At 38.3% G+C, this 19,544-nt stretch overlaps 1 long non-coding RNA gene across 2 annotated transcripts; it reads right to left on the minus strand.

The window, feature by feature from the left end:
• Positions 1 to 5,250: 5,250 nt before the first annotated feature.
• Positions 5,251 to 8,923, minus strand: LOC114481678 (uncharacterized). Of its 2 annotated transcripts, none has more exons than XR_003676262.1 (4): positions 8,708 to 8,923; positions 7,684 to 7,778; positions 5,608 to 5,840; positions 5,251 to 5,485 (listed from the first exon to the last, which is right to left on the minus strand). It is a non-coding gene; the product is annotated as an uncharacterized LOC114481678 (long non-coding RNA). The 2 variants fall into 2 exon arrangements; XR_003676263.1 differs by having other exon boundaries at positions 5,251 to 5,510.
• Between the last annotated feature and the right edge of the window lie 10,621 nt (positions 8,924 to 19,544).

A 19,544-nucleotide genomic window follows, 5' to 3' on the forward strand; every position in this document is an offset into this window, starting at 1 on the left:
AAAATATTGAAATCTGTATTTTCATTGATTAGGAAGCCTAACAAGGTAACCAATAAATATTTTCATTAGAATTAGATGATAGATATTTGTTTTTAGTGTATTTTACAGCTGATTTAGGACCCGTTAGCATTAGAGATGCTAACAGAAAGCTAACACAAGAGGAAGATTAACTTTTATTAGGTTATTTATTTCAGGCTCAGTAATTATGATTAATTGTAATTAAACTTTAGTGACTGAGAAAGTAGAGTTAGAGTTAGAGTTGAGTTTATTTGTCATTGCACATGTTACAGAGCAACAAAATTACATTTCACTTTCATTCCGTCCAAGAAAACATGAAAAGACAATCATAACATGGGAGCACAGGAGCGGGAGAACTGCGGTTCGCCACAAGGGCGGCGCCCCTTATTCAGATGAGAAATGGGATAACAACGATGGGGAGGAAGAAGAGATAAAAAAGGCAAAAACCAAACTAGGCCCTTGTAGAGAGGGGCAGAGTTTGGGATCATGAAAAAAAACTCTTCAGCAACATTGCGACAGAAACCCACAAACACAACATTCAATTCAATACACCAGCACGTTAGCACAGAGGATGGGTCTTTATGATGGGTAGTTCGCAGGTCAGCCACAGTGTGGCACTGCCCTTATGGCGCGCCTGCTATTGCCCAACCGCTAGGAGGGAGGAGGGTTGGAGCCAGAGGAGACGATGACAAATATAGGATATGTAGTGATGTAGGGGGAGTGAAAGTGTTCGTTTGAGATAAGCCTGTTTACTCAGACTCTGCTGCTGACTCTCATATAGAGATGACCTCGAGAGTTCGTTGGCAGAGCCGGGACCAGGTGTACATGAAAAGTGAGGGGAAGGTCAGAGCGTCTTATCAACATTCCATCCTTGAAGTTTGGAGAGAAGAAAACAGACCACAGGCTGTTCATTCGGGGGGGGGGGGGGGGGGGGGGGCAAATGAGAATAGAGAAGGTGTTTTGAGACTGGCTAGCCATAACATGGCTGCCAGCCCTACTGTTCCTGTTCAGTTCGATAAGTAATCCAATAGTGTGGCCATATCCTGTGAGACAAACTATCCTCCTCTAAAAGTTCCACGGTGGAATCCATCTGAGAGAGTTCGGAGAGTTTGGCTCCTTTCTTTGTTAACTGCGGCTTCCAATTGTGCTGCCAACGTAATCCAATTTTTGCGATAATTCAGGAAAATGCCAGATCAATCAGCATAAGACCCGATATCATACATTCCAATCTGGTGGTGGACGTCTTCCACATCCTCAGGACTTGTGAACTCTCCCATTGCCCGTACTTCTAGTAGAGAAATTTGACCAAAAGCGAAGAAAGACCAGATAATCAATTCCATGATTAGATTCAGGATTGGGATGCTGATAGAGGCTCCTGTTAGATTTGAACAAGACAAAAGAGCAGCAAGCAGGGAAAATGAGGGAGAGGGAAAAATAGTGTCCGTCTCCTCTGAGAGCAAGCAGGAAAAAAAAAAAAAGTAATGGTAATTGACTTTCTGAGGATAAAGAATAATTGTAATTTCATTGTAATTGAAAAATGGTAGTCACAGTAACCATAATTGAATTGTAATTGAACACGGGTAATGAAATTGTAACTGAATAAATGTAATTGATCCCAACATGTCATACTTGTATGGTTATGCATTTCTTGTTTTGTACAAAATATTTTTCTATTTGCATGCAGCTAGAAAAAAAACAAAATAAAACTAGAGTATTGATCTATTTATACCGGTATTATCCAATGCAACACTGGTGTTGATATTGATATTTTTTAAGCCTCAACATGTATGTGTTGCTTTGCCCTGTGGCTTCATACACCAACATGCTCAATAAACAGAATTATGTGTTGAGCTCATTTTTGCTTATTTTTACCCTTTTCCTGCAACTGAACCAAACTTGCCATATTTTTACCTATTTTCATTACTTTTTCTTGCCATATTTTTGCTCCTTTTAATGCATTTTTGTTACATTATTTCCATTTCTGACACTTCACCATGAAATTTCATTGCTTTTTCTGCAATTTTTTTCCACTTTCAAGACATTTTCAACACTTAGATATAAACACTTTCCACTGCTTTTTCACCTAATGTCACATATGTTGACCCATTATTGTCACTTTTAACCTCTTTTCACCATATTTCATGCTCAATTTAACCACAATCATGATTTTTTATGCCCATTATTTGCCCATTTAAACTAACTGTTCCTACTTTTAAAATTACAGCATGATGGGTAATTTTGAGTCTTGTTTAGGGATGGACAGTCAACATGTGTATCAAATATGAAGCAGTGTAAACTTTGTATATTACAGTTATATGCATTTTTCTATAATGGCGTGCGCCATGATCCCTACCTATGGTTTTACTGGTAGGTCGTACAGCTTCGGTCCAATGAAATTAAATACTCAACTTGACATGAGCTTTTCAGAAATGTAAGCATCAAACTTGTACGATAAACATTTGCATATTACACTCTAAAAAAAAATACAAAGGCTCCACTTAATTAAATTAAGGTAACAATTTGCATCAATCTTTTTAATAAATTTCAACTAAAATTTTTCAGTAAATCCAACAAGACTTTTAATGTTAGAAACTCAGTTAATTAAGCTGAACCAACTTAATTTTAATAAAATGGTTCATGTTAAATTAAGGTGAACCAACTTAATTTTAATAAAATGGTTCATGTTAAATTAAGGTATCATTTTACTTAATTTAAGCTATTCCAGCTCATTTGTTTTGCATTTCTCATCACAAATATCATTTCAAATTGTTTCCTCAATTTCTTATCAATAACATTCATTTTATTAACATTAATACAGTTCAGTCAGTTTAATGGTCAAACGGGTTTATTGTATATAAATGCCAACCATCAAATAAACATGGAGGAGCTCCAAATGAAGACACAAAGGTCAAATATTTGCAGGAGTTTGCTGTTAAACACACACACACACACAAAAAAACTTAAATTCAAATTAATATTTGAATTTTGGAAGATTGATCCCCTAAACTAAATTCAATGTGTCACTCTCTGCATGTTAAATAACAAAAATAAGGAAACACAACACTGTCATGATAAAAGGAATGCATAAAACAATGTTGCTGGTGTTTGGAAAAAAAATACATCAAATGGCTATACGCGTCCTTCCTGAATAATAGTAAAATACAGTTTCTATATATATCGAACACATTAATAGTTCAAAAAATGTGTAAATCAACATATGCAAATGCAAATATACCTAGCTAAAATTGATGCAGTTTTTTTTTTTTGTTTTTTTTTAAGTGTTGTTGATTCAGCTTTATCATTTTTTATGCTGCCTAGATTTTGGTTTGTGCTTGTTTTAAAACTATAATGCATTATAGCTACAGTATATGTTGTTTAGTTTTTTCTATGTATTTCTGTTAAAGTCTAAATATTGATAAAACCTCAAAAGTACAAAAAATTACAATCTACTTTTCAAATGTATAATTAAATGAAGTGACTGTTGTATGTAACTGCATTTATTTTAGCTGGGTGTATCTAATCAATAACCAACTGGGAACAATAGAGGTGCTGTATGTTGCACCAAAAACCAACACAAATATAACAGTGCAACATTTGTGGAATTAGAACGCAGCTTACATTTTAGAACAACAGTTTACTTTTTAAAGACATTACCTTGGGACTAGCTCGCAGAGCATCCAGCTCAACGAAGATCTTTTGAAATGCCTCAAAAGTGCTCTTTAGTTCTTTTGGGTAGCTCAGGTTGAATGCATATATTAGTCCCATGAGCAAGGCACATGCTCTCGGGACAGTCAGGCCATCCAGGACTTCTGCTCCCTCAATCACCACCGTTGCGTTGGCTGGTTCAGATGCCCCTCTGCTCACAACAATCTTCATAACTTCATCACCATCCTGGTATAAGTAGGTCAGAATCAATGTCAGTGTTTTTTTTCATATATAAAAACAACAAAAATGCAGTGTATCTGAACTTAAGGGATAACTTCAGGATTAAACCTGGGTTTAGGGAATGCCATTTAGTAGCAAAACAAACAATATTAATGGCATACTTTAAACACAAACACTGCCCACAAAGCCCAGTTCAAACTTACTTTTGCTTTCAGACAAAAACAAAACTTACTGAATATATCACAAATTGTCCTGATTATAGTTGTTATTATTCAGTTGCACTGTCTACCATCCCTAAATACAGCCCAGGTTAAATCCTGAAGTTATCAGTAGAACTGTTGGATATACCTACCAACTGTTCTTTGAAGAGATCCTCCTCCTGTTCTCTCAGGTACACCATTAGGCTACGGATCGCAGCTTCTCTCCTCCTTTCTACAGACTGTTCCTGTATATAATACAAGAAAATGGAATTTAAAAAACAAATCTTTAACATTTATTTATTATTGTATATTCTTTCGTTTTGGAAGTGTTGAATAATGACAATTTTAAATACAAATCTATTATGTATTCCTTTATGATTTATTTAACTAACTTTTTTATATTTTAAATTAACTGTTACATGTATTTATACCTCCAGCAGCATGTTCTTTATGTGCTGAATCTTCCTTTTTGCAGCTCCTCCTCTTGAGGACACCAAGGCCATTATTTTTGGGGTATACTGGTCCAGTTTTGCCATAAATGTTGTCTCAAGACCAACAGTGGTGATCCTTCTGAATTCTTCATTTATCTGTATAAAACACAAATAAAAGGGCGCGATTTGTTAATGCAGAAAATTGACTGACATTGCACATACCGCAAACAATTTTCTGAAACAATATTAACCTGCGTTGTATCGAAAAGAGCAGGCCATCGGTCTCTTAAGTCACTGATTGGTGGTGCTTCATTGACAACTTCCTGCCTGCGAATGGAGAATGTCTTTGCCATTTTCTCACTGATGACCAGGCTGTTGTTCCTCTTCTTTACTTCATCAAGGAGCTCTAATCTTACATGTTCCAAAGTTCCTTCCGTTTCTCCTTGTGGGTGAGGAGGTAAATAGTTCACCTCTGCTCTTTTTGGCTTTTTGATATTCTTTGCAGGTGCTTTCTCATGTGCTTGCTTCTTTTTAAGAGAGTTCACATCAAGCTCAGGGCATCCAAGCCCTCTCAATTTAGATCTATAGCCAGCCATTTTATATTTCAATCTTTGCTGCCATCCATAGCACCCGTTATATGAACCTGGTTCTTTAAGGCAAGGATGCTTCTGAATCAGTGCCTCAGCAACATCGTTCAACTGCACACTTGTGGGGTAGGCAACATACAGAAAGATGCTTTCAGCCAGCTTCTCAAGGATGTCTGAAAGGATTGTGGCAAAGCTGAGCTGAATTCCATCCTTTTTGAAAGCTTCATTTCCTGAGGCCAGCACAAGCTCTGTGTTATAGGCAAAAGTAGGTACTGGAAATTTAGTGGGCCAACGCTGTGTACGCTGAGTAACACGTTCAGGTGATGAAAGAATCAGTGTGTCCTGCGATCCAGAAGAGCAGCTGCTGCTAGCAGGATGGACAGAGTTCTCTGAATTAGGGAGCGAGGTTACTAATACACTTTCAATAGAACTGTCCACATCAGTAAAGGTCAGAGTAACTGCAGGAGGTTCAACAATGTGAACCACCTTAATGGTGTCTTTGTCTTTGATGTCACTTGTTGATGTAAGAGAAAAATATTCCTCTCCAAAGTCAGCATCCTTATAATGCAAGGTAAACTTTCCATCAAGCCCAAATTTCTCTCTCACAATAGACTCAAGTTCATCCACAGTATCAGGGATTCCATGAGGTAAATCCAGTTTGCGAATTTCGTGGTCCTGAAGAATGATCCGAAGTTTGACTTGAGAAGACATCAGGGTATCTATAAGAGAAAACATTACATCAGTTTGGGTTATAGAATGTGTGCAGACACATCACATACTGTAAGCATTTAGTATGGGAGAAGAATATGACCACTAAAAAGTCCTCTAGATAAATACAAGCTTTGGACTTAGACTTTTCATCACATTTATCATAAAAACTAGTATGCTGAGAGGTTTTTACATTACACTGTGACATTTCCTTATCATCAAACTTCGCAGCAAGTGTTATGTTTGTGTCCATAAGAATACTTCTACAGACTCTACTGCAAAAGATCCTATATGTCTGCTTATACTATGACTACATGTTGAATATATTTATGTCTAAATGACAAGAATAGGAAGAAAGCTTTGTTCACATTAACATTTACCTCTGAAGAATAATGTAATAAAAATAAAGCTACAAAGTTTACCATCTTGATGTAAATATGAGTTCCATAATACTGAGATCGACAACTACAACTCAGATTACGTTTTTACATCTCCATATTAGCAGAGTCATGAAGAGCCAAACATCCTCTTCTCCTCAGCGAGAATCAATGTGGTCTGGGTTTAAAAGTCATACCATGCTTCTGGCAAATCGAGACACTCGTATTGCCCCAATGTTTGATGGTATGCTGACCCCTTTGCCATCTATGGTACATAAATGTAGCACTTCTGGGTCACCATGCGCTTCCCTGCAACACTGTATGCTGCCATAGGGAAGATGTCAAACAATTCACTAGGCTCAATGAGTTTAACACTTCTTGTGTTTTCAAGCTCATAGCTTCGAAGATGCTCAATATACCATGAATTTAAACATTTCACAATGAAGTCAACCTTCCCATTTACAACAACAAGCTGTATCAATTCTACAAAATCTGGCAGACCACCTGTTGAGCCATGTGCCAAGATCATGCCAGTTGTGTAACTGGTGCCATTGTAGCACCCTGTGTTTGCCATGTGGACAAATGATTCACCAGGGAATTTTGATTCCACTGCTTTCTTAATGTCTTCCCTCAGCACAGTCAAATCCACTGTTGACAGTTTTGCTACCTGTAGAGGTTTAACAATTTTACTGCCATGTAGTTGGTATGTGATCATTAACTGATGCTTCACTGCAAGAGACAACAGAATGTTTCGGAAGCTATGCGTATGCCTGACCACACGCTTAAAAAAGCTGTGCTTAGCTTCAAAGCGCATAGTCCACAAAGACACAAGTGGACCAAAAGCCTTTATCAGGTGTGGGTAGTGTTCGAGAAAATGATGCTTCGGAATAAGTCTTTCCTGAGGGAAAACTTCCAGGAATCTTTGCCGATGCTCAGAAATCTTGCTGTCAAGGAAACAAATAGTGAGGTCTGTATGAACAGGAGAAAGGACAAGCTCAACTATGTCCTTAAGGTTCAGAAGGATCAGCCATGCTGGTTCATTCTCCGGGATTCTTTCTCCAACTATCAAAGGAAGGAGGCGAAGCAAAGCCCAGTTTTCATGGGCATTCCCACCAACAGTTTTCCTTGCAGCAAAAGTCAGTGGAACTGGTTGTGGTGCATCCGTTCTATCTACCCATCTGTATGGGAACTCTTTGATTAAGTTATTTAATTCATTGAGTGTGAAATATTTCTCTTTGATTAAGGCATTTAGGCATAGTGCTAACTCTAAAGGCACAATACCTTCAAATAGATCATGTAGCAAATCAGGTGGGTAGCCAGATAAAACATTGAAGTATTTTAGTTTGTCAGTCAGTGGGCACTGTCTCTTTACTCCATAACAATGAGATGCACTTGTATCTCTCTGCGCTGTCTGAACATGCACCTTGTGCTCTTGTGTTGTCCGAGGACAAAATGCTCCTGTTTTAACTTCACTCACCTGGAATTGGGATCTTTCACCAAGACAGAACCTGCAGACGTGTGTACTTGAGAAGCTCTCCACAAACCCTCCGATAGAGTGGGCACCTAGGTTATCTGCAACGACACAATACACAGTACCTTTGACTCGAAGACCTAGTGAAGGAATGTAAAGTCCCTCTTCTTCTAGGCTGGCAAGGTCTTTTAGCAGTGGTTCTAACACAGCACTATAGCCAAATTTTTTAACATCAGCAGCCTTGCAGAGAATGGCAAGGTAGATTGATGTCAGCGAGGATCTGAGCAATGGTGGCACATTAGCTAAAACCCAATACACAGCAGTAATTTTGTGTTTTTTTCTTGATGTGCCAAGTGGATTACACACTTCAAAATCATCCACATACAGAATGAGAGAAATGGCTGGATTGTTTTCTGATAGCAATGTATTGTTTTTAAAATGTATGCCATCATGAAATGATTTGTAGAAGTGAGTATCAGACCTGCTGTCTGCTTCAGAGCTATGTCTGAGCAAATCCTGGATCTCTTTCTTCTTCAAAACCTCATGTAAGGACTTTAAAATAGGTACATATTGGAAACTTCTTTTCTCCCTAGCACTGAGAATGTACTCTATAGGTTCCACCATGGAAAAATGCTCCTTGAAATACTCTCTTCTTTTGTAGGAGGTGGACAGAGGAGCATTATGTCCTAGAGCTAATGTAATTGGGTTAGATTTACATAGGTCTGTCGCCATCTCTGAGATGATAAAATCATCAACCTCACAATTATGCTTCTTTAAGCATGACCATAAAATATCTTTTAAAAGAGGACCTGAAGCTGATGAAGAAATGAAGTGAAGTTCTTCCACTAACTCATCAATACACCTTTGTGGTACATTGAATATGCTCTCCATCTTCAGCAGCAGGTGGGCAACATTTTTTTCAATTAAGTATGGCAGTTCTCTCATTTCTTCATCTTCAGGATCTTCACTCACTGTACCCTCCATATCCTCCTCAATAGGATCGTCTCCTGTATTTGAAGGATTAACATACCTCTGCAAGAGCTCAGGCCTGAAGTCATCCAGGGAATGAGGAGTGTGTTTCCGGCTCCTATGAGAGGCAAATGTTCCATAAATGTTTGTTTTAAAAGAGCAATTTTCAAAAACACAAGACACGGTTTCCTGCTTTTTTAAATGACGGCCAATGTGTTCAAAGTATTCTCTTTCTGTGGAGATTGTGTTTAAAGAACAACATGAACATTTAAAGGACAGAACTTCTGTCCGTGTCCCTGTCTCACGTGTTGAATGGCTTCTTGACAGATGGGTTCTCAGGCTGCCCCATGTTTTAAACGAACAATAACACTCCCAATAGAGGCAAGGGAGAAATTCTCCACCATGACCATGTCTAAGTCTATAATGCTTTAAAAGATCAGTTCTTCTTGACACTTCAAATTTGCAAATTTTACAGGTCCAATTCATTTTTAAAACTAAGCAAAGCTCTGTCTAAACTGCTTGATTTTTTTTATTTATTTTTTTTCCAATTGTTTAGTATTTCAAAGCTATAGTGCTTTAAACCTGTGCAGTATCACATTTAGAAAAACTTGTAGCCTATGATGTGTTTCTAAATTGAATTTGGAAAAACTAGAAATTTGCTAGCAACCAACTGCAAGTGAATTTAACAAGAAAAAAATAATGAAAATGAAACAACAGAAGTTGTGTTGACTACACACACATTTCAATCATTCCTAACTTCAGAAAATGCTACGTGTTTCAATAGCAAAACAGAAAAATACCCAGGCCTCCTGCAGCCTTACCAAAAGGAAACCTTTTCTATGGCGTCTCTACAAGTAATGTCGGTGTTTTAACGCATTGCACATAAACACAGACCAACACATATAGACTTAAAACTTAAATTTATCTCATAAAATAATTTGTTACAGGTTTAGTTGAGACCGTCAAGTGATTAGCTATCACCATGCAGAGTGGAGCTAACCTGTAGGTTAGCTTCTTCAATGTAGTGCAAACTTTAAAAAAAAAAAAAAAAAAAAAAAAAAAAATTTGGACCAAACAAAACACCAATCCCTCGTACCTTTGCAGCGACACAATTAACGTTTAATTAATTAAAATAATTCGGCTGCCTGCCACAGTAAACAACAACATGAACCATGCAACAGAAGACGTCTGTGTTTGGCGGTCACCTCGGCAGGAATAAACGGTTGAGGGGCGGTTGTTTCGCGGAGGGAAGTCACTGCTGAAGCAGCCAAGGGTCTACCATTTACAATCACGAAATTAGCTTAATATCAATTTTGTCTGTGTTTAAAAAAAACGAATTCTTGTACCGTTTGCTGATACAGTTAGTAGCGGTTATGAACAAAATAAATCAAAACAGGTACTTACCTAGTGATAATCCATAGGAACTCTTGTTTTCTTCTGATTTTTTAAATTTTCCAACAGGTGTTAACGGTCGCAGCCTCGCGCCTCTCTTCTTCTTCTTCTGTAGTTTATTGGCGGGTGGCGCTCATCAGAGAAATGTGCATTTTCCGCCACCTACTGTATCGGAGTATGAACCAGAGTTTTGTCCTTTTCCCTAAGTCATAATAATTTTAACTTCATTCAAAACATTACCCACATTAATCTCCATCCCCTGACGGTGTAAATCCTGAAGCATTGGCTCCTCTATGTATGTGATTGCACGATAAAAATCAGCTCAATCTGCCACTAGGAAAGAACATCCTGTTTTTTTTCCTTCAAAATAAAAGCTCATATTACTATGCACATGACCTGTGCTTTTGTTTTGAAATAAAGGATGTTTAATGTGGTCGGTCGGTTGCTCAAAGGTCCTCAAAAGAAACCTCAGAATAGAACCTCACCTCTTTAAGACTTATGAAAGAGAACATCTCTACTTAAAGCATGATTGGAAAGTCTTACATAAATTCAGCCCTTAGACATTTACAAAAACATTTTGTCTTACTTATTTTACGTTTATTTATTTAATTTTTTTTTTTTATTTATTTTTTTTTTTTGTCTGCACATGCTGTCGAAGGTTAACACTACAAGAAGTGCAATCTTTAACAGCAATGCATATTTTCTTATTGCAATTAAATAAATGTATTTATTTCATTGCATAATTGTGACCATCACCAGCCATCCCTAGGGAAGGGTAAGAAATACTTTATTAAAGGGAGGATGTAAAAAAGAGAGGGCAGTGTTACACCAAGGTGAGGGGGTGGAGGGGGGTGGGGAAGTATTTATTTAAATTTATATTTTTCAGTTATTTATCATCTGCCAGTTGTCGGTTGTGATTCAGCTCAGACAATGAAGAAGGTGGAACTGATTTTGGGTTTGCCCTTTGGTCATGCAAACGTTTTGTTGAAAATGTATACATATTTAAGTTGACAGTTTTTCTATATTTTCAGCTGGATCAACTTATTAAAATAAGTCATCAACTTGTTATAATAAGTCCATGTAACACATTTATGTTGAAAAAACTCCTGATTTTAAGCTCAACTAACTAACCCCATATTTTCAGCTGGACCAACTTATTAAAATAAGTTATCAACTTGTTATAATAAGTCCATGTAACAAATGTATTCTTTTATGTTGAAAAATCTCTTGATTTTAAGCTCAACTAACTAACCCCATGAATCATTTCTTAGAGTGTATATATATATAGAACATTTTGGATTTTGACACTTGACGTGACCTTGACTTTGACATTTTGTTGACTACACATCCTTGGCATAGCCCCTATGAGATGACATATGTGTCATTAGTGCTACATTAATAGCCTAGGAGGAGTTCCACGACAAAGAAGTTTTATAAAAATAATCATGGACCTGGCTCGTGAATGGTGGACCTCGTAAATGTACCGTTTCAAAGTAAAAACTCATCAGTGCTTTTTACACTCAGACATCTCGTTTTACCATCAATAATGATACATCTTATTTCGAAGCGCTTTTCAAAAACTCTAAAACACTTTACAGTTGTTAAGTTAAAAGCTTGGGAGAGGAGTGTGGAAGCAGAGGTCTGTCGCTTCAGTTTTACAAAAGTGCTCGGATACATACATCATTCCCGGGTAGAGTCCGAATTCCGCCTGCTGTAGTCTTTTCATTCACCAGGGGTGGAAGCGAGGAGACTGCCTTGCTTCTATACTGCTGCTGAGCTTCTTCCATCGGTTTTTAAAGGTGCTCAGATCGGCCGAAAGTGGCATCAACACAAAAACCCTGGACACCTCCTCAAGTCCAAATATGTGTAATATTAATAATATAAACACTAACAATCTCTGGAATAACATTACAAACGCTGTTGAAAATATCAACAGAGTGGACAAGCTTGTTAGGGCCCGAGCACCAACCAACAATAGTACCCTATTGTAATGCTTTTTTCTTTTTAATATTAGGGGGCCAAGCCCACAGGGCCTAAGGACCGCGTCCCAGGACCATGAGATCCTTGGTTGGTATGTGACTTTTGGGGTATGAGCCAAATTTGAATGATTTAGGCCACTAGGGGGCGCTGCAAATATGGGAAATGTATATCTCTTAAATGACAAGACCCATTTTTACCAAATTTGGTGGGTATGACCTTGGGTCGCTCCTGAGGTCGTATCTTGAAGTTAATCACGATTGGTCAAAGTGGGCGTGGCTTATTACAACATAAACAAGAAACATTTATTTCAGCTCAAGTATTATGTTGAGGGCTGTGACATTTACAGGTTACATATATATGAGCACACTGACTACCCATACCAAAAAGTGTGCCACTAGGTGGCGCTATAATGGGTGGAAATGCATTTTGGCCTGTAACTTTCACATGTTTAATCACATCTTCATAAACTCTATATCCATGCGTTCTCTGCAAATGGCACGTTGGCCTGTGTCCTGACGCTCGCCACAGGCCTGTCATCCTTCGTGACGTACTTCCATGGGCTCTGCAAAACGAGGGGGCCAAGTCGGGAAGGCTTGGTCCCCTTTCATAAATGCTTGCAATTAGGGTCAAAAGATCATAAATGGCCGTAGGAACCAATTGTTCTTGTATTTATTATTATTCCACACCAGTTTAGGATACCCAAAGTCTCACCAAAATTTGCACGCACCTCAGGCCTGCTGAAAAACTAGATAATTTGGCAGAATGAAAAAATTGCTAAGAAAATGTGTGCACAGCGAGCATTATAGACGCCAAAAATGCAATGGAACCGCACGACCGACAGGTTTGCCTGATTCAAATGAAATTTGCCACATGTATTCTTGACCCTACGATGAGCAAAAAGTTCCTGCCCAAAACCACACAGCAAGTCGGCCATCTTGGGTTAATGGCGTTTCACTCTTGCTCAAACTAGTCTGAGTTGCTTCACTCGATTCGCTTCAAACTCGGCCAGAACACTTAGGAACCACTGAAGATTAAAAATCATCGATTTTTCTTTAACGGTTTGGTCGTGGCGCGACTGGCACCATTTTGCATGCCATAATAGGAAAAATGCATGGTATGTCAACGATATATGTTTTAGCTAAGTATGAGGAGCTCCTTCAGTCTTACACCCACCTACCGCAGATCATTCATCCCCACTTATGTACGACCGTACGATAAAACGGTTTAGGGCATTGTGCTGTCTCCTGTCTCCTTGCCCCCAACTGTTAATATGTATGTATCTGTATCTTTTATTCTTTTTGGATTATGTTTTCTATTTATTTTTTCTATTCCTATTTATGTATCGCTTCTATTATTGCATTGTAATTTTTATTTTATCTTCATTGCACTATTTTTTGTGTGTCTTTCTGGTTTTCTGTGTGTTGCCTTCTGCTGCCCTTTTTATTCTGCTTTATATTGAGCTGCCATGTCAGTATATTTCACCACTGCAGGATAAATAAAAAATACTTTACATACAATATACATTACATGCAGTGAAATGTTCCCTTTCTGTTGTTTGGATAGGTGCTCCTGTGGAAAATGTAATACCATACCCATCGAAGCTGAGAACATATGCTGCTGTGAGATACCACAGGTACTAATTTTACTGGTTACACTAACACATTTCTATAAAAATGTCAATTATAATCTTAATAGATAATTAATGAATAATAAATTGTATTCACTGTAGGTTACCAGACGGCTACAGGAGGTTGATGATGTGTCATGTATGGTGGACCACCCTGTGCGCCTCAATGTTTATTCACTGCAGAAAGCATCCATGATATACAGAGCTGACTATGGCCTTGTACAGCTGAGAGGAATACACCAGTAAGTTGTGCTTTATAAAATAGTATAGTCAGAATAAATGTTATTAAATCATAGCAGTACAGTAACATTTGGCAAACCAATTCTCCTTTATAGTCTAGTTTATTAAATGTGGAAAATTTATGAAACTAGATGAGTCATTTCTGTGGACAGACAAGCCTTTATTGTGTGTATAAATTCAGGTAAAAGTGGTCACAAGTTAACATGGAAACAGTGCGACCTCTGGTAAAAAAGGTATGTAGAGATTAGAATCGGGATGTGACAGCTGATTTCTGACCGAGCGGTTAATGCGGCGGACGCAAGGATTAACTTTTTCTCATTGACGCAGGATCGATTCTCAGTGAAAGTGACACAAATCTGTATTTATTTTTATGACACAGATCATATACGTGTCATCACATTATACAGACTGTAGATTTTGTAAAAACACAATAAAAACACATTGGGTTGAAGAAGTGCGAGACACGTACACAGCCGTGGTGAGTCGACTTTGCACCAACAAGTCCAGTGTTATACATGTGACGCGTCCACACACAGAGCTAAACACAATCACATATGAACACTTTACAGTTTTTTTCCAATTGCTAACACATGAAAATGACATCCATAGCACAAATGTTTTAACTGACACACAGAGAGCAAAACCTCCTCTCAAGTCTCCAAAAGTCTAAACACATTTTCATTTTGCAATTTAAAATGGCACTTTTTAAATGAACTCAACACCATTCTCTGCATAAGACACAACAATCTTAAAGTCACATGTTTGCAAAACACTGCCATTCAAAATGACACTACATGAGCTAATTGGCCAATATATGTCCCACCAGGCCAAACACCTGAATGCTTAATTTTTAACACTTCAATCAGGAAACAGGCACTATAAAAAGACCCCAGGTGAACACCTCTTTCTTTTACAACAACAATGGAAGACGTTGCTGAGAGAGGAAGAGGGAGGATGAGAATGAGAGGGGGAGGAAGAGTGAGAGGTAGGGTATAGCTGGTAGAGGAGTTCATGGCCAAAGAAGACAACAACTCTCAAATGAAATCAGAGCAACCTTAGTTGTTCATGTCATCAACCATGTGCTGACTGCCAGAAGCTGGACAGAGATAGCAGCCGTTTTACTGTCGCCTCTGTCATCCGGACATTTAGACTGGAGCACAGGTATGTAACCAAAAGTTCTGTCACTCTTTGTAGTACACATAGTGTTTCAGTTTACTTCATGAATGGCTGATGTCATACACTAACTGTACAAGTTTCCTGTACAATTTACTCTACTGCGGGGGAAATATCTTTAGGCTACATTGTCCAAAACCTATATATATATGTATTTATTTATTTTTTCCTAAAGGACTGAGAGACGCAACCACGGTGGAGGAAGAGGCCAAATGTTCACCAGTACAAATGGTTAAATATTGAAAATGGTAAAATATTGGAATTATTATTCAAATGACTTTAAAAGTATATTATGTATGGTTTAAAAGTAGAATCTTTGTAAATTACAGTTAAAAAGGACATATATTTCATAATTATTATTTTTCTATAATTGCTAAAATATCACTAATGTAGAGTAAATACTATGTGTAATTTGCAATTTATGAGTGTTTGATGGTTTGTCGATCGATTGATTCTGACGTGCATAGAGTTGTGGTTTTTGTGCCTGCGCGAAAAGTGTGTGCGTTCCTTTTGTATAAAGCAACAAGGAAGCTGGATGTCGACTGCTTCTCTGTCCCTTTATTTGTCCAAAAGCATCCACTGTACCTCTCCACACTGTTGGAGCGGAGGGCGCAACAACTGCAGTACACTACACGCAACATGTTTTCCAGTGTACTGGATAACACCATACTGACTTTGTGTTCTTTGTTTTCAGGGAGTACTGGGAATGGAAGCTCATGCAATCCCACATGAGTTCATCTTCATAGATGAGGCTGATTTCAACCTAGCAAAGACCAGAAGAAAGGGAAGAAACATCATTGGCCACAGAGCTATTATAGATGTTCCTGGCCAACGTGGTGGGAACATCACAATGTGAGCTGCCATCTCCAATATGCATGGTGTCCTCCACCGTCATGCCAACCTTGGACCATACAACACAGCCCATATTCTCACATTTCTGGACAGACTCCACAACATTCTCATACCACCAGAGTGTATGAATGATGCAGACCATCAAAGAACCTGGTACGTTGTAGTATGGGACAACGTGAGCTTTCATCATGCAGCCCCAGTCTAAAATTGGTTTGCTGACCACCCACTGTCTCTTGTGCAATACCTCTCACCGTTTCTGAACCCTATAGAAGAGTTATTTTCGGCATGGCGGTGGAAGGTATATAACCGGCAGCCTTATGTGTGCATTCCTTTAGTGCAGACTATATGATGAAACTGATGTGGGTGAGATTCAGGGATGGATAAGGAACTCAAGGCGTTTCTTCCCTCAATGTCTGGCTTGGGAAGATATTGCCTGTGATGTGGACGAGGCGTTGTGGCTAGACCCAGCTGTGCAGCAAGATGCTGCCTAATTATTTTTGTTGCCTATATTTTTTTCTGCAATTTTCTTTTTCATTTTACTGTTTTATTTTTTTTTTGAGCATATTTTTGTTCATTCCAATGTCAATATATCTGCTGTGCATATGTTGCACTGTCCTGTTTGGGGAAAAATGTTTCAACAGCATGTGTGTATCTGCAAATATTTCTGTGCATGTGAAATCTTCTACAAGTTGAAGTATTTTTATTTTTATGAGTGTTTTACATTATGCCCAACAGTGTGTAGTTGGTTAGATAAACAGTAATACTGTATGCATGATGTGTGTGCTATATGCAGTTTTGGTTGCAGTGCTTGACTTTGCAGGCTATAGGAGGTAATTTGCAGTTTGGGTGCGTGGTTTTGTGAATTGTGTTAGGTATACTGACAAAACCACACGAATTTGCAAAATTGTGTTTTAGCAATTGTAAAAAACTGCAAAACCTTGTCATCCAGGGTTGTGAACTCTTGTCTACTCTCCAAAACAAACCATGTTATATTGTATTATTAATCACAGACAAATTCTGAAAGTATAAACATTTATTAATCAAACGAGTTAAAAACCTACATTAAAACATAATAAAACTAAAAGAGAGCTACACTCACTAAACTAAGGATACATTTACTGTATATACAACTTAAAGGTAAAAAGCTTAGGAAAGAAGGAAATAAAAGTAGCATGATTTCAGTGTGTGTGTGTGTGTGTGTGTGTGTGTGTAATAGCTATGATAAGATCAGTGTGGAGATGGAACCATGTGGCTGTAGCTACATCAGGTCCAATTAGAATTTGAAATCCAGAGAGTACCTTGGTTCTGAAGTCTGTGGTCCATCTCTTGGGGCAGAGCGGACTGGCAAGAGGAGTGTGAAGCAGCAAAGCGTGGTTCTGGACCGCTGGAGTGTGTCCGAAAGGATCAGTTCCTGGACCTGGTTCTGGGCTTCGCCAGCCTTTAGCCTTTGGTTTTCTCACAGCTTGTTCAGTCAGCAGGTTTCCACTGGTTCTGACTTGTGTTCGGCCTGACTGGCCTGTTCTTTGTTCAGCATGTGCAGGCTTTGTCCTTGTGGTTCAGTGTTCATCTCCTTCAGCCATTAGAACAGGAGGTTTTTCTTCTCTGGACGCACAAGTTTATTTAAAGTCTAATGTGATAAAAACACTTTGAGGTTACAAAGAAAATAAAAAGATACACCACAGTGGGTATCTCAGCGCCAGCACCAAAATCCAATGATTTGAATTTTACGCTTCGGTTTTATCGTTTCTATTGGTTGACGTGTTTGGGTGAGTCATGGGTTGTGGTTTGTCAGTGGGTGTGTTCATATACTGTAAGTTTGAGAGGAAATTTCTTTGACAAGAGAAATATGTAAATAGTTCATAACCCAGTTATATTATAACCTTCAAAACTAGATGAAAGCAGAGATCATATTTTTACAGTTATTCTGACACCAAACGTGATATCCTTTATGCAATATTAATGAGAGATATTCATTGAAACAATTAAAGAGCAAAATGCTGTATTCTAAAGATTTTCCTGGTTTCCTGTGCATAAGACAGTATTGACAGTATAGAAAAACACATTTCAACATTGTATCAATACTTTTGAGTTCACGTTTGAGAGCGTTTTTGTTACTTCTGAATTAAAACAGAACACAAAGGGATTTTCTTTGGGGGGGGGGGGGGGGGGGGGGGGGTCCTTTGTCTCTGTTTGAAAGGAGGAAGGAGGAAACTGGTCCTGACCAAAAGTGGTCAAAAAGTGTGCCGTGGTATCTGTTATAGACAAGGCCTCCTACACCGGCATTCACGCACAGCTTAGTACCCAGGTTCTTTTTGAACACATCTGCTGTTGCTGCGGCAACTAGCCACGCTACCGAAAGTCGGTCACCAGTTAAAATGGTCACCACTTAAACTATATCACCAGCACATGGTGCAGCCTTAGCCCGCTAACACGTGAGACAGCCCAGTTACTTCACAAACACAAACACACACACACACACACACACACACACACACACACACACACACACACACACACACACACACACACACACACACACACACACACACACACGCACACACATTTACAAAGCTAGTACAGTGCCCGTCGGAAGTGGGAGCATAAGTAAAGTTGCCAATTATGGCCAAATGAGAATATGTGGTGTACATACTCTGTACTCTGTTGTGCTATAAAGGGGTTTATTTGCGGGTGCAAAATGTGAGTGTAATTTTCCTGGTTTAATTCTATGGGACATGTGCATGATGAATGTGATTGTTGTTTTTTTAACTCACTTTTATATTTTTTTATTCGGTGTATTCTGTAATGTATGTTTTTTGGAGTCATTATGTGTATTTGTGTATCTTTCTGTTGTGTTTATGTGCGTTTTTTTATATGAATGTGGTTGTTTTTGTGTACTTCCTGTATAAATATTGTTTAATTTTTTGTTTTATGTCATTTGTGCATTTTTTGTATAATTATTGGTTTTTGTTGCATTTGTAGTCTGATTCTGGAGTCATTTTGTATCTTTTTTTAGTGTAGTTTTTTGCATTTCTGTTGTCTTTTGTATAAATATTTAGTTTTGTGTATTTTGAGTAATTTTTATATTTTTCTTGTCGTTTATGCACACCAGTCCATCCACGTGTGCCTGTCTAACTTTCACTAAACTTATCTATTTTCAGTAGTTAGATGTAGTGGCAGGTGTGACATTAGTGAAGCTGTAGTAATCAGGTGACCGTCACTATGTAGCACCGTGTACGTAACATGTAAACACTTAGATCTGACTCAGAGCGTAACACTACAGTCATTACCACCCTATGAACGGGTGTCATGGCACAGACTGTAACCGGACTAAATGGTGGTCCGTTATACACTCAACACTCACATACCCGTTCACGTGTACACGCCTACACGCATGTCACGTAGACGGTGATCAATAGTGAAGCTCACCTGATCGATGTGTGTGTGTGTGTGTGTGTGTGTGACTCTCTACCTAGGACTCTAATCTCCTCTGTTGGTTCTCACACATGCTGCTGAGAAATGTGCAACTTTCAACACAGGAGCAATTGCCGTCAATAATTTCCGGGTGTGGTCTGTCTGGTCGAAATAGCGAACAGTCAAACTAACATGAAATTACCAAATAAGGAACAGTAAAAGT

Source organism: Gouania willdenowi, chromosome 19 (genome assembly GCF_900634775.1).
Source record: "Gouania willdenowi chromosome 19, fGouWil2.1, whole genome shotgun sequence".
In the NCBI taxonomy this organism is placed as follows: domain Eukaryota; kingdom Metazoa; phylum Chordata; class Actinopteri; order Blenniiformes; family Gobiesocidae; genus Gouania; species Gouania willdenowi.